The sequence below is a fragment of the Emys orbicularis genome, chromosome 5 (assembly GCF_028017835.1).
Source record: "Emys orbicularis isolate rEmyOrb1 chromosome 5, rEmyOrb1.hap1, whole genome shotgun sequence".
In the NCBI taxonomy this organism is placed as follows: domain Eukaryota; kingdom Metazoa; phylum Chordata; order Testudines; family Emydidae; genus Emys; species Emys orbicularis.
In genome coordinates this window covers 97,428,515-97,444,106 of record NC_088687.1, presented here as the reverse complement: position 1 = coordinate 97,444,106, position 15,592 = coordinate 97,428,515, and positions in this window count along the sequence as shown.

The following is a 15,592-nucleotide window of genomic DNA, read 5'->3' as shown; positions in this document are numbered from 1 at the left end:
AAGCATTGAGTACATTAGCTTTTTCCACATCCTCTGTCACTAGGTTGCCTCCCTCATTCAGTAAGGGGCCCACACTTTCCTTGACTTTCTTCTTGTTGCCAACATACCTGAAGAAACCCTTCTTGTTACTCTTAACATCTCACTCTAGCTGCAACTCCAAGTGTGATTTGGCCTTCCTGATTTCATTCCTGCATGCCTGAGCAATATTTCTATACTCCTCCCTGGTCATTTGTCCAATCTTCCACTTCTTGTAAGCTTCTTTTTTGTGTTTAAGATCAGAAAGGATTTCACTGTTAAGCCAAGCTGGTCGCCTGCCATATTTACTATTCTTTCTACACATCGGGATGGTTTGTTCCTGCAACCTCACTAAGGATTCTTTAAAATGCAGCCAGCTCTCCTGGACTGCTTTCTCCCTCATGTTATTCTCCTGAAAAAATGTTAAATATACTTCCCAATAGAAGAGAATTAGGTTTATTTTACGTATTTCAGAAATATTCAAAGATCTACTTTTAATCATAATATCTATTCTACATATGGTATACATTCAATATACTCTGGCTACAGATTTTGCATGCTGCATGGAAACTTTTTAAAAACACCACAATAGAGACTCAAACTAAATGTATACCCGCCCTCCCGCTCCAAAAAAAAAAAATGCCACCTTGCCTAAACAGAATAAAAGAGTTGGTTAAAGGTAAAAAGGCACCCTTTAAAAATTGGAAATCAGGAGCATATACTTTACACTTGACTTGCTAGCGTTTAATTAGTCAGGAAAAAAAATTGAAAATCAACTGGCAAAAGATACAAAACTAACAGCAAATGTTTTTTAAAGAACATTAGAAGCAGGAAGCTTGCCAAACAATCAGTGGGACCACTGAACAATCGATGTGCTAAAAGAGTACTTAAGGAAGACAAAGCCACTATGGAGAAATTAAATGAATTCTTTGCATCTGCATCGGTCTTCACCGCAGAGGCTGTGAGGGAGATTCCTACTCCTGAGACATTAGGTTTAGGTGACAAATTTGAGGAACTGTCCCAGATTGAGGTGTCGATAGAGAAGGTTTTTGAATCAATTGAACGAATTGTTACATTAAACACTAATAAGTCACCAGGACCAGATGGTATTCAAGCAAGTGTTCTGAAGGCATTCAAATATGAAATTGCAGAACTACTATATATTGTATACTTGCAGTATACAACCTATTGCTCTGTACCAGATGACTGGAGGGTAGCTAATTTTTTTAAAAGGTTCCTGAGGCAGTTCTGGCAATTACAGGCCAGTAAGCCTAAATTCAGTACTGGACAAACTGGTTGAAACTATAGTAAGGAATAGAATTACCAGACACATAGATGAACACAATATGTTGGGGAAGAGTTAACATGGCTTTTATAAAGGGAAATCATGCCTCACCAATCTATTAGAATTCTTTAAATGGGTCAACAAACATGTGGATCAGGGTGATCTAGTGTATATAGTGTACTTGGACTTCAGAAAGCCTTTGACAAGGTCCCTCACCAAAGACTCTTAAGAAAAGTAAGGAGTAATGGAATAAAAGGGAAGGTCCTCTAAGGGATCAGTAACTGGTTGCAAGACAGGAAACAAAGGATAGGAATAAATGGCCAGTTTTCACAACAGATATAGGTAAATAGCAGGGTCTCCCAAGGAGCTGTACTGGGACCAGTGCTGTTCAACATAACTAATTTAGAGAAACGGGTAAACAGGTGGCAAAGTTTGCAGGCTATACAAAATTACATGAGATAGTTAAGTCCAAAGTCGATTGCAAAGAGTTACAAAAGGATCTCACAGAACTGGATGACTGGGCAACAAAATGGCAGATGAAATTCAATATTGATAAATGCAAAGTAATGCATATTGGAAAACATCCCAACTATACATCCAAAATGAAGGGGTCTAAATTAGCTGTTACCACTCAAGAAAGAGATCTTGGAGTAATTGTGACTAGTTCTCTGAAAACATCCACTCAGTGTGCAGTGACAATCAAGAAAGCTAAGAGTATGTTAGAAGCCAATAGGAAAAGGATATATAATAAGACAGTATAGATCATAAAGCCACTATATATGCCCATGGCATACTCACACCTTAAATACTGAGTGCAGTTCTAGTCACCTGTTCTCAAAAATATATTGGAATTGGAAAATGTACAGAACAGGGCAACAGAAGTGATTAGGGGTATGGAACAGCTTCCATATGAGGAGAAATTTAAAAAGATTAGGACTGTTCAGCTTGGAAAAAAGATGACTAATGGGGAATATAATAGAGGTCTATAAAATTATGAATGGTGCAGAGAAAGTGAATGAGGAAAAGTTATTTATTCCTTTTCATAACACAAGAACCATCTGAAGAAGTGAGGTTTTTACCCACGAAAGCTTATGCCCAAATAAATCTGTTAGTCTTTAAGGTGCCACCAGACTCCTTGTTGTTTTTACAAGAACCACGGGTTACCCAATGGAATTAATTGGCAGGAGGTTTAAAACAAAAGAGTCAACCTGTGGACTTCATTGCCAGGGGATGTTGTGAAGGCCAAAAGTATAACGTTTCAAAAAAGAATTAGATAAATTCATGGAGGATCATTGGCTATTAGTCAAGATGGCTAAGCCTCTGACTGCCAAATGCTGGGACTAGATGACAGGGGATGGATTGCTTGATAATTACCTTATTCTGTTCATTCCCTCTGAAGCATCTGGCATTGGCCACTGTCAGAAGACAGGATACTGTGCTAGATGGATGAGTGGGCTGACCCAATATGGCCATTCTTATGTTCTTATTAAAAAAAAGAAGTTTTCTAAAGTTACTGTCAAGTAGATCATTTGCAAGATTTGTCACATATCCTTCAGAACTGATCCCACTGTGACATTCAGTAATGTGCAGTGAGTGTTGCATATTATAGTAATGGTCCCATAATTAATCTTATATAGTCAGAATTCATTTTATCCCATTTTGTTCTTGATATCTCTTAATTATTCCAGCAGCACATTCAGATGCCTCCAGATGGCATGAAACAGGATAAATAGTGCAGAGGAACTTTCCTAATAGCCTCCTACTCTGATTGATCTCAGGCAGTTGATCATTCATTCGATATCTAGATTCTCTATATTTATTTTAATGCAGTTAAGTAATAAGAGGCAAGAGCTCCATTGGGTGAAATGTCTGTTTTGGAAGATGCTGCTCTGTTACTGCAGAGATGCACATGTGCAAGAGACCAGCAATATTGGATTCTGAACACAGACAGAGTGCAATGTACATGAGAGATTTTTAATGTCAGTTATTAGAATGGACTGCCAGCCCTTGTAGGTACATTGGCTTCCCACTCCATTGTCCAATGAAATGTTATGATTGTAAAAGAAAAAAAATGATTAAATGAAAGGGTTGTACCATAGATGTGCTTATTGGAGCCTAATGTGCCACCCTTATTCATATCAAGTAATACCTGACTGATTGCCCTAAGAAACCTGCTGCATCATCCCAGAATATATAAAAAAAAGCACAGAACAAAAGTTAAGGAATATACAATTTTGATCCCAAAAGCTGCAATAAGAGAAAGGTATTATTTACTTTGATTAAATTATTATTGAGTGGCTGACCCATATGTTAATAGGAGAATACACCACATTTCTTTGTCTAGGTCTGGTTTTGATAACTGCAATCCATACTGTGTTATAGGAGGACCTTCCAGAACACCTGCATGATTCATACTAGCTGAGAGTCTGGCCCTTATAATTAAGGGTTATTTGACTTATTGTGTATATTCATGCGCACGCACACCCCCACCCACCCACACCAACACAAATACATTATATAATATATATAATAAACTCAGTTATATAGATTTTAAATACTTTTATATGCCCTGAAACTGAATGTGGGGGTGAGCAATTAAGGACAGATTAGAATGAGAGGGAGGTAACATGGTATCCTTTTATTTTTTTTAAAGACACATACTATGTTATCTGAGCAACATCATATTTTTGTGTCTATCCCACCCTCATTATCCAATTTTATTCCTGCCACCTCTGTGGAGTTATCTTTATACTTAAGGCTAGATTGTGAGGCAACAATCTGCCACGATTAAGGGGCAGCTCATTGGTGCACTCCACCTGAAGCAGCCTGGAAGGGAAGTTGTATCTGAATCACAATCTGCCTCGTCTATTCGCTGCTCCAGGAAAGGAGGGATCTGTATGACTGTTGCCGTGGTGGCTGAAAGAGCAGGGATTGAAGGGGGGAAAGAGATAAGAGCATGAGCTGCTAAATGTAGGGCTGTAACAGACTTATATCCTCTGCGGATTGGACACCTAACACCCACCAACCAGTGGGTCATATACACACCTATGTATATATGGCACAACATAGCTGCCTGTGCTAGCCTAGCCTAATTACAGCACCAAGCACACTTTCTATAGTCCCAAGGTTCCTCCCCTCCCATTCATCTGCACCAATGAAGAAGCAGCAGCTCTGAGCCTGCTTCCATAGTTACCTGTGTGTTGCTGTGCTAGCCAAGCCACAGTTTGGCCCTAAGTGTTTGCAGGATAAGGTCCTTAGAATGTGGCCTCCTCAAGGCAGAGCACATCCTTTTCCCAGTGTTCCTGACCAGGTGCAGAATTGTCTTTGATCTTTGAAGCATCCCTGCATTGCTGAGTATTCAATCTAGCAGGGCTGTCATGTGTCACAATCTTACTTTACATTGACACGTTTGGCAGCCTTATTGCCTATTCCTGCATCAATATTGAGCTGCAGGGAGGCTTCAGGCATTTCACTGTAGTTGAGCCTTTTGGCTACTAGAGGACCCTGGTATCTGCTGCACCCCATCCATTGCTGAGCCACCTGTTGAACCAGGGCCTTTAAAAGAGCAGCTGAAAGGTAATGGCTGAAGGAGAAGGTGGTGACAGCAGGGAACAGAAGCAGAAGATGAGGGACTAATATAAGCCCAGATCCCACCTCCAACCCCACCTTGCAGCCAGCTGTACCAGTATCTCCCCAGCTCTCCACCCACTAGGAGTCCAGGCACCCACTACCACCCACTAGCCCCTTAAACTCCACCACTCACTGACCTCCCAGCAGCCCCAGGACCCTCTACACCCAACAATGCTCCATCAGTACCAATAGCCACCCCCTGCCAGCTACCCAGCATCCCACTCAGACTCCCCATCCCTGACATCCTCCAGCATTCTCCCTGCTGGACCAGGCAGAGTTTCCAAGTGCTGGGCAGCTCCATGTCCTGAACCCCTTGCCCTAACTGGGACTATGCACTTAAATTCATATGCAAATTAGCTCATTGCATAACTTGCAGAAAATGTCACATCTGGAGCAGAACAAAACTTGGTAGCTGTGTCTAAGGACCAGACCATGAAAACTCTTATGCATGAGTAACTTTATTCATGACTAATGTTACTCACTTGTGTAAACGTTTGCAGGACCAGGGTACTAAGCCAAGCATGATAAAGACAGTACAACCAGAAAAGGGAAACAACATCAGGCAGTGTAGGAGGAAGGGAGGGACAGACAGAAACACATGTTCTCCTTCAGATCCAGCCACAAGGGGCCGTTCACAAGGATTTAGTTGCAGGATCAGGGCTCATTTGCAATGTACAGTAGTAAGAATGCATGGCTTTAAAATAAAACTAAAGAAAAGGTAAGAATTATAAAATAGCTAATATAAATGAAATAAGATGGAAATAGGGCAAGGTCAAAATACTAAGCAAGGGACAAGCTAGGATTAATAAAAATAAATGAGATAATGGCAGCTAGATAGAAAGTCTACAAAACTGGGAATTCAGCATGAGATCAAACCCTTTCCCCTTCCCTTCTATTTTTTAAAATTAGACTTTAGTTCCACGAGGCAGAGACCCTTTTTTGCATATCTTCAAGAAGCTTAACATATTATTAGATGACATTAAACAATATAATAAATCATTTTAAAATAAAAACAATGGTGATAGAGCCGTAATGAACAGATGAAAGAAAACAACCACTTAGAACTTGAATGACTGAAGGAGTAGAGCATTTTTATCTACAAATTAGTCCATACCCAATTGGCCAGACTTCCTAGGTCACCCTAACTGTCACTAAAGCCAAAGTAGAATTATACTGTGCCATTGTGTGGTGGGTTGCTAAGTCCCATTTGAGTTTGTAGTCTAAGTATTTTGTTTTCTAAATTCTTAGCTCCAACGAAATGGAACTATTCATATAATAGCCTCATGAAATGTAGGGGAGTTAGGAAATAAGTCACAATGTGAATCACTGGTGGACTGTGTATCTCTAAGAAGTTTTAAGAGATAGTTTTCACAGCTCAGTTTTATGAAGAATGTAGGCATTTTGACAACTTCTTTTTAGTGACATACAGATTTCAATATGGGCTGTCTTTTCTTCTGAACAAAACAAGCACCTTGCACAAAACAATCTGTGATATACAACTCATTATTCAGTTATTTTAATGGTAACCTGTTTTACAAACAATAAAAATGCTGGCATTTTTATTTGAACAATAGCTAGTGAGACACAAACATTTCCTCAGTATTAGTGACCAGCTGGAAGGATTGTCTCTATTTTGGTGCACAGTGTGCATGAGATGCAATTGATATCAGCAGTGCAACAGCTATATGTTTGGTCTGTTTGAGTACAATTTAGAGTTTTGCTATCTTCTCTTAAGCCCACTAGAACCATAAAATGTGCTAGCAGCATGGGGAGATAAGCAATACTCCTCTATGAAACTGAACAGTGCATCTAGAAAGGAAGGTCAGCAGGACGATGCACACCAGAACCAAGTTTTCTGCAGCTTACTCATCTGTTTCAAGAGCTTTCCTAAGGAAGCCAATGACAGCCTGTGCCTTTCTATTTAAAAAAAAAAAATTGTGAAGAGACAAGGAGTAGAGCTAGTCTCAAAACATTTCATATTTAAAAAAACAACAACAAAAAAACCCAGAAGCCTAAGCAAAACAGAGGCAACATTTTCCACAATTTCCCCCCATTTTTCATTCAGGTGTATCACCAACATAAAGGTGTGTGACTTTTTCATAGCAGATTCTGGTTCAAGTGGTAAGGGCAGACCACTTGTAGAGAAGTAATGTTCTATACGTTACCCAATCAAACTGTCTCAATCACTTCTCATAGTTCCTCCGATAAAATGAATTATAGAAAAGGGAATTGCACAGAAGGCACTTGCTTAGTCAAAGACAGTTCTGACTATAGGTTCCAATGTAACCACTTAGGTCAGGATTTGTTAACCAGTGCACCTCCCGAAACGTGTTTTGGCCATTCAAAGAAAGTAAAGAAAATAAAAAGATCTTTGTTTTCCCTATAGTTTGTAAACACTGCAGATTTTAGCATCCCTACTGAAATGGGATTAAGGAGATGAAAAGTAAGGATGAGGGTGGGGTTTTTTTTGTTTTTGTTTTAAGGTTTTTAAACCATTACCTTTTGTTCACATCTGTATCCATGTAAGTAGAATTACTCATGGAAGCAGTCACTAGCAGATGAGTCAATTTCAGCGTCTGGTTTCTGGTTCTCACTTCAGTTTCCATGGAAACTGATGTTGGCTCAGTGAAAGTAAGGTAAAGTTTTTAAAATGTTACAGTACTGATCTAATAAAGGTCTTTTTGTCATATTAGCACCATGCTGACCCTCATTTTCTCTCTCACACTCACACACCAGCCAAAAGTAGCTGATTTCAAAAACCAAGTACTGATTTCTAGAAGGCTGTTTTCTCCTAATGTCTGGCTAGAAGGAGTAGCTACAGTGCCGATAGTATACAAGACCATGGACAGCCAAACACTGCTAATGTCCCTGGCCTTAGTGCCAATGGTGGTTTGAGCCCTCTCTCTCTCCTTGTGCACCTGTACTAGAGCCAGATGGGATCCAAAAATATGACTGAAGGACCACATGAGAAATCCTTTCTGTTTGAATGGGACTACTTGTCTGAATAATGTGAGCAAGATTTGTGCTTGTAAACCACGCTATGAAAGCAATAACATATACCAAGTGATGAGGTGTACCAGATATCTGTGTCTCAAGTGACAGAACACAAAAGGTACATATTGTTACTGGTGTGACTCCTGAGAGGAAACAGCCAGAAAAGCAAGCAAGCAGATTGGTTGCAGATTTCGTGATATTATTGCAGAAGCTTCCCTTTGTGTGCTCTGTACCTCCTCCAAACCATCTCTGTGATGCACCATGGAAACAAATACAAATCTGGCATTAATAATACGAGATATGTTGGGTCTCTCATTGAGGAAGTACAGAATATTCTCTTTATGTATGTAAGCACACACATACACACACAGGAAAATGCAGTAAAAACCAAAACTTAGTTAATTACAAAGCAGCATAGAAACTGGAGAGCCCAGAGGTCACAGGAAAGGAAGATTTCTACCTATTCCTTTGTACTCACCAGAAGTGCCTAACCATGACACTGGCTATTCAATAAATTGCACAATAGCTAGTAAAATTAGCCCATTTTATAGGAAAAGTTTATCCATGATCTCAGCTTCCTCTTCAGATAAACACTATCTAAAAAAACCAAGCCAATTAGTCACCGGTGATGCAAACTCACCAGGCAGCTCCTCACCCCAACTGAATACACACAAGCCATTATTAAATCACGATCTGTAATTTAACCTATTATAGACAGGAGCAAAATGGCCAGACACTTAAGGTGGGCTGGTCAAAAAATTTCCTTCAAAACTGTTTTTCAGTGGAAAATTGGGCTTTTGACCAAACAAAGTTTTGTTGTGAAAAGTGCCTGCTATCCATAGAAAATTTTAATATTTTGTCCAAACAAAACAAAACCCCAAACATTTCCATTTTTCAGTCAAAATACTTTGGTTTTGGATAAAATATGTTGCCAAGAAGTTGCCATATTTTGACATTGAAAAAAATTGATGAAGATGAAAAATCAAATCATTTTCATTGAAATTATTTTAGGGTGAAAAAACCCTATTTTCTGACCAGATGTATTCACAAGTTTAATGTCAGGGGGTGAAATCCTGGCCCAATAAAAGTCAATAGCAAACTCCCTTTGACTTGAATGGTGCCAAATTACAAGGAGAATATGCTGGGCAGACAAAAGCCAGGCTTCTACCGCTTCCCTACCTTCATTGTCTATTCTTTGCCCACCTTCTCTGGAGCGTACTGGGTTAGGAAGGCAGACAGAGGCACAGCATTCACTTACTTCTACATGCAGACTAGCCTGTGCCAGCGTATAAGGGGGTTCCTATTTCCCTTCGAGGGTGTATAGTCCAGTCCATTTCCTACAGTAGCCCTTAACAGATAATTGGCAGTAGACATGGGCATTCATTTCAAAGAGCCTGGGAGACCTTTTCAAGCATTATGGGCACCCATTCCTATAAAATGCTTCAGAACATCCACAAAGCCTGCAGGGTACACAAAGAGAAGAGAACTGGTAATCATATATTCTCATATGAAAAAGGTTAGTTATGAATATAAATATGACAGGTTCTGAACTGGACATGCCTATTGTAAAATAAAGAGACAAGGTGGTTGAGGTAATATCTTGTATTGGATTAATAAATAAAATTATTTCATTATTACACTCAGAGTGTCACAGCTAAATACAAGGCGGAACAGATTGGAATTAGTTATGCTAAACAATCTGTTCCATTTGTATTTAGCTGTGACACTGAGTATTTTTCTCAGACCTGATGAAGAACTGCTCTATGTAAGCTCAAAAGCTTGTCTCTCTCCAGGGCCGGCTCCAGGGTTTTGGCCGCCCCAAGCAGCCAAACAAAAAACGAAACAAAACAAAAGCCGCGATCGCAATTGCGATCGTGATCTGCGGCAGCAATTCGGCCTGTGGTCCTTCGCTCCGAGCAGGAGTGAGGGACCATCCGCCGAATTGCCGCCGAACAGCTGGGCATGCCGCCCCTCTCCGAAGTGGCCACCCCAAGCACCTGCTTGGTAAGCTGGTGCCTGGAGCCGGCCCTGTCTCTCTCACAACAGAAGTTGGTCCAATAAAAGATATTACCTCACCCACCTTGTCTCTCTAATATTCTTGAACCAAGACTGTAACGGTCTTGGTGTTCATTAAATAACAAGCCAGTGAATGAGAACGATATTAAAAACTTTAATAAAACAAACAAGAGAGCATCTCTGGTGAACTGCTGCATATAGCCCTGCAGTGTTCCCAACCCCCACCTCCATGATATAACCCCAAATTCCTATGTTCATAATATTGTCCCTTAGGAGGGAGGATCTCTAAATTATAATCTTCTACAAACATATCTCTACACCTTCCCTTTTAAAGAAAAACTAATTAATTCCTATATACATATATATAAAACAGCTAACAGCCATCTAATGACACATGCATTAGATTCTCAATCCATGAAGTATATTTCCATAAACCCAATATGTCAACTACCTAGAAAAGAGAGGTTACCAGCACCTAACTCTTGAGTGAGTCTTTACCACTCACTTTCCTCAAATACCCCTTCCCTAGGCAGGTTAGCAAGGCTCTGAGTCTTTCAGGACGTTTAATCTCCTGCTCTGATCTTCTCAGTATCAGTCTTTCATTAGAGTCTGAGCTGTTCTCTTGTTCCTTGGCAGTTTCTCCTTTGTGCGTTGATAAAGGAATAGTCAGATGGGAAATGCCAGAGTCCACATCTATTGTCGATGTGTTTGAACTTTTGGGGATTACTCATAAATCTCTTCAGTTACATTGAAATGTGTCCCCCTAGTCTATCTGGACTACATAAAACCTTAGATGCAGCTGTTCTTTAATGGTACCCCTTTGGCCCCAAGTATTAGAGGTGTGATTCCTCAGGTACACCATTACCTGGGTTAAGAGATGGGAGATCATGGGCCTTTCTGTCAGAATAATATTGCTGCTTTCACTTCTGATTTTCTTTAATCTTCCGTACGGTTTCATTGTTATGAGATTTCAGCAAGTTATGGGTAAATTAGACCTCATCCTTCTTCCCATTAACAGCTGAGTTGGAGAAAAGCCATTCTCCAGCCATCACTGGTGTGCTTCAGTAAACCAGTGATGCTTTATACATAGGTGCGGAAACTAGGGGTGGGGTGGGGTGCTGTAGCACCCCCAGGTTTTGTGCGGGGTCCCGGCCACCGACCCCATGCCCAGGGTCTCAGTGCTCCTGACCCCATGCCTGGGGTCCCGGCTGCAGGACTTGAGCCAGGGGTCCTGGCTACAAGACCCACGCTCAGGGCTCTGCTCCCGGCCCCGCACATGGAGTCCCAGCTGCAGGACCCGTGCTCAGGGCTCTGCTCCTGGCCCTGCATGTGGGGTCCCAGCTGCAGGACCCACGCCCGGGGCTCCACTCTCGGCCCCGCACGTGGGGTCCCAGCTGCAGGACCCGCGCCCGGAGCTCCGCTCTCAGCCCCACATGTGGGGTCCCGACTGCAGGACCTGCGCCCGGGGCTCCGCTCCCAGCCCCAGTTGTGGTCCCAGCCTCAACCCCCTTACCCCTGTCCCCCCACCCTCCCAGAGCCACGGCCCGGTCCTGGCCCCACTCTGGGTAAAGGGGGCATGGACACGGGTAAAGGGGGGTATGACGTAAAAAGTATGGGGACCACTGGCTTTCAGCACCCCCACTGAGTGTTCCAGCACCACTGGCTTTATACAAATCAGCCTCGCTGTCAAAAGTCTTTTTTCCTAAGGTTCTTTACTGTCTGTATAGATCTTTTGACAAGTCCGTTTGATTGGGGGTAATTTGGATTTCATGTTTTGTGATGAAAATCCCAATCTATGGCAAATTGCCTAAAATCTGCACTGGAAAATTGTGGCCTGTTACCGCTAAAGACTTCATCTGGAGTTCCATGTCTGGAGAAGTTTCCCTCCATGCCGGCTATCACTGACTTACTACTAGTACTGTTCAGTCTGCAAATTTCTGGACTCAGAGAATAATAATCTGTGACTATTAAATAATCCTTTGATTGCCAGATAAATAAGTCAGTGCCTACCTTTTCATAAGGCCTTTGTGGAACTGGATGAGGTATCAGTTGCTCTGCCTGTTGGCATGGCTTCTACTTGAAGCATGAAATGCAGTTTCCTACCACATTAGCAATTCCTGGATTGATCCACAGCCAACACACCACTTCTTGTGCTCATTGTTCACCCTTCTCAATTGCTAAATGACTCTCGTGGATCTTCTGTAGCATTTTTATTTGGAGGCTCATTGGAATTACAACCTTTCTGCCCTTGAAAATCACCCCATCTATCACAGTAAGTTCATGTCTGTAGTTCCAACAGTCCATAAACTTGGACAGCAACTGCTTATTTCTTCAGGTCACCCTTCAATCATCAATTCCTTAAGGATTCATCTTTCTCCATTTCCTCTCTTATTCGTTGCAGTTTCTTGTTAGCTATGGGAATTGTCTTCACAATCAGATCTATGTAGACTTGCATCTCTGTCTCTAAAGTCTTCTCTGGTTTTGTGGGAGCCACTGCTCTGGAAAGTGCATCTGCAGTGAACATGAATTCACTGGGTGTGTAAGTCACAACCAAATCATACCTTTACAGCTTTATCATCATTCTTTGAATCCTTAAGGTACAGTCATTTAGAAGTTTGCTAAATAACACTATCGGGGGTTTGTGGTCCATTTCAACTTCCACTGCCTGTCTATAAATATACTGATTGAATCTCTCACAGGCAAACAATATTCCTAAAAGCTCCTTCTCAATCTATGTGTATCTGGTTTCTGCCTCAGTCAGTGATTTGGATGCATATGCCACTGGTTGTCAACAATCCTCTTGCTTCTGTAAAATCACTGTAACTAACCACTGTGAAGCATCTGCTGAAATTTTAATAGGCCTTCCTGGTGCATAGAACTTCAACAATGGTTATTGTATCAGTTGTTGTTTTAAACCATTCCATGATTCCTCCTGTTCTGCACTCCTATATCATTCATTTTTACTCTCTAGGAGTTTTCTCAAAGATGCTGCTTTGGTAGATAGATTAGGCATGAATTTTCCAAAGTAATTAACCATTAGACATCATTCTCTGACTGGAGATGAGACATCATTTCAATGGCTGAAATCTTTCTCTTATCAGTTTTTACATTTTTTGCTGGAAATAACGTCCCCAACAAAAGTCAGTTCTGTAACTCCTAAAATATATTTTTTCCTTCTCTAGTATGAGGTTTACAGCTTTAGTTTCATCCAGGACTTCCTGAAGTCAACTATCATGCTCCTCTTTTGTTGAGCCCCAGATGATTATGTCATCCATTGAGGTGTCAACACCATTAATAAGTTCATAATCATATGTATGGTTTTGTGGTGCACTTTCTATGCTGAAGCTGTGATGAAGGGTAAGCATGAGAATCTATATCTTCCAAGTGGGGTATTAAATGTGCATAGCTTTGGCTTTCTTCAGGCAATTTTTGCTGCCAAAAACCTGAGGATATATCCAAATATTGAGGATTTGCAAATTGAGCCATAATCTCTTCTCTGGTTGGTGGTTTGAAATGTTCTCTTTTTATAGCCTTGCTAGGTCTCTGGGATCTAAGCATATGTGTAGCTGGCCATTACTTTTCTCCACAATGATGAGGGAGCTCACCCTTCTGTTGACTCCTCAATTTTTTTTGTATTACTTGCATTGCTTCCATCCTTGCAAGCTTAGCCTTGAGTTTATCACTGAGTGCAAATGGCACTTTACTATGTGGATGGATAACTGGAGGGACTTGCTTGTTTATCCAGATTGTATGTTCTGTGACAGACCCAGACCAGTGGGGTACAGGAGTCTGGTAGAGGGCAAATATACTGGTCACTGGATGAGTAGTTTTCTGTTCCCTGAGTGACCAGAGCAGGGGCTGCACTAGAGTAATCAGGAACCTGCTAGAACCAGTTAAGGCAGGCAGGCTAATTAGAACACCTGGAGCCAATTAAGAAGAAGCTGCTAGAATCAATTAAGGCAGGCTAATCAGGGCACCTGGGTTTTAAAAGGAGCTCACTTCAGTTTGTGGTGGGAGTGTGAGGAGCTGGGAGCAAGAGGTGCAAGGAGCTGAGAGTGAGAGGGTGTGCTGCTGGAGGACTGAGGAGCACAAGCGTTATCAGACACCAGGAGGAAGGTCCTGTGGTGAGAATAAGGAAGGTGTTTGGAGGAGGCCATGGGGAAGTAGCCCAGGGAGTTATAGCTGTCATGCAGCTGTTACAGGAGGCACTATAGACAGCTGCAGTCCACAGGGCCCTGGGCTGGAATCCGGAGTAGAGGGCGGGCCCGGGTTCCCCCCAAACCTCCCAATTGACCTAGACTGTGGGTTCTTCCAGAGGGGAAGGTCTCTGGGCTGTTCCCCAACCCACATGGTGAATCTCTGAGGCAAGAAAATCCGCCAATAAGCGCAGGACCCACCAAGATAGAGGAGGAACTTTGTCACAGTTCACTCTGCAAGCAATCCAACCCTTGACACAGATTGTGATAGTCCCAAAACAATGCCTCATAGCGAGGTTCAGTATGATCTTTCAGTGAAAGCACCCATTTTACCAGATCGAGTTTCTCAAGTGCAATCAGGCCTAAAATTGGTGTCCCATCCTTTAGCACTACAATGAACAGGAGCCTGTCGAAGTTGATTTTTACAGTTGATGCACCTCCCCTTGACTGGTATATTTTTTTCCAGAATAACCAGTTACTTTTGTTTTTGTTGGTCCCAGTTTTGGTCTTATTTTTAGTCTCTCACATTCTTGTTCAGACAGAATATTAACCTGAGCTCCTGTATCCAATTTCAGTGGAATAATTGTTCCATTCACTGTGATAGGCAGTATCCAGTCCCTCTCATCAAGCTTAGTAGATCCCAGTACATCTATGAAAAACTCTTCAACCAACTTGTCTTTAACTGAATACACTTGACTTTTCTGCATTTGGGATTTGCAGCATTTTGCAAAATGATTATTTCCCCCCACATTTATGACAGAGTTTCCCAAAGGACACATTCTTTGGGGCCATGCTGTGAACCAGACCTTCCACATAACTGTCTGTACCCAGTCAGAAATTCCTCCTAGCAGGGGTTTTCATAGCAAGTAGTTCCACTTTCTGATTTGAAATATTCTGGCTGCATGCTTTAGTAATTTAATACCTGGATAACCCCTTCTGGTGAATTCAGCTCTTTGGCTTGTACTTTCACAGTTTGTGCTGCCCTGCATATTTGGAGAGCTTTTTCTAAAGTTAAATCTCCTTCACAGAGCAGTCTCTCTCTTAACACATTGTCTTTAGTGCCACAAATGATTCTATCTCTGACCAGAGACTCTGTCAGCTCACCAAAGTCACATTCTTGGCTTCCCCCCATCCCCTCCTTTTAAGATAGTCAAGCTACTATTGTGCTCACCAAATACCTGCAAAAGCCGCTGAGCCTGGTGATCCACATACTTCTCAGTGCCTCCCTTTGCTTCTACTTTCAGTTGCAAACACAGGAGGTAACTTCAAAATGACTGCAGCCTCCTTCTCATTCAGCACTTCTGACACCATGTAATGACCTTGGGATTCACTAAATAACATATCAATGAATGAGAAAGGATTAAAACTTTAATAAAATAAACTGGAGGGCATCTCTGGTGAATTGTTGCACACAGCCATGCAGTGTTCCCAACCCCCACCTCCAAGGTATATCCCC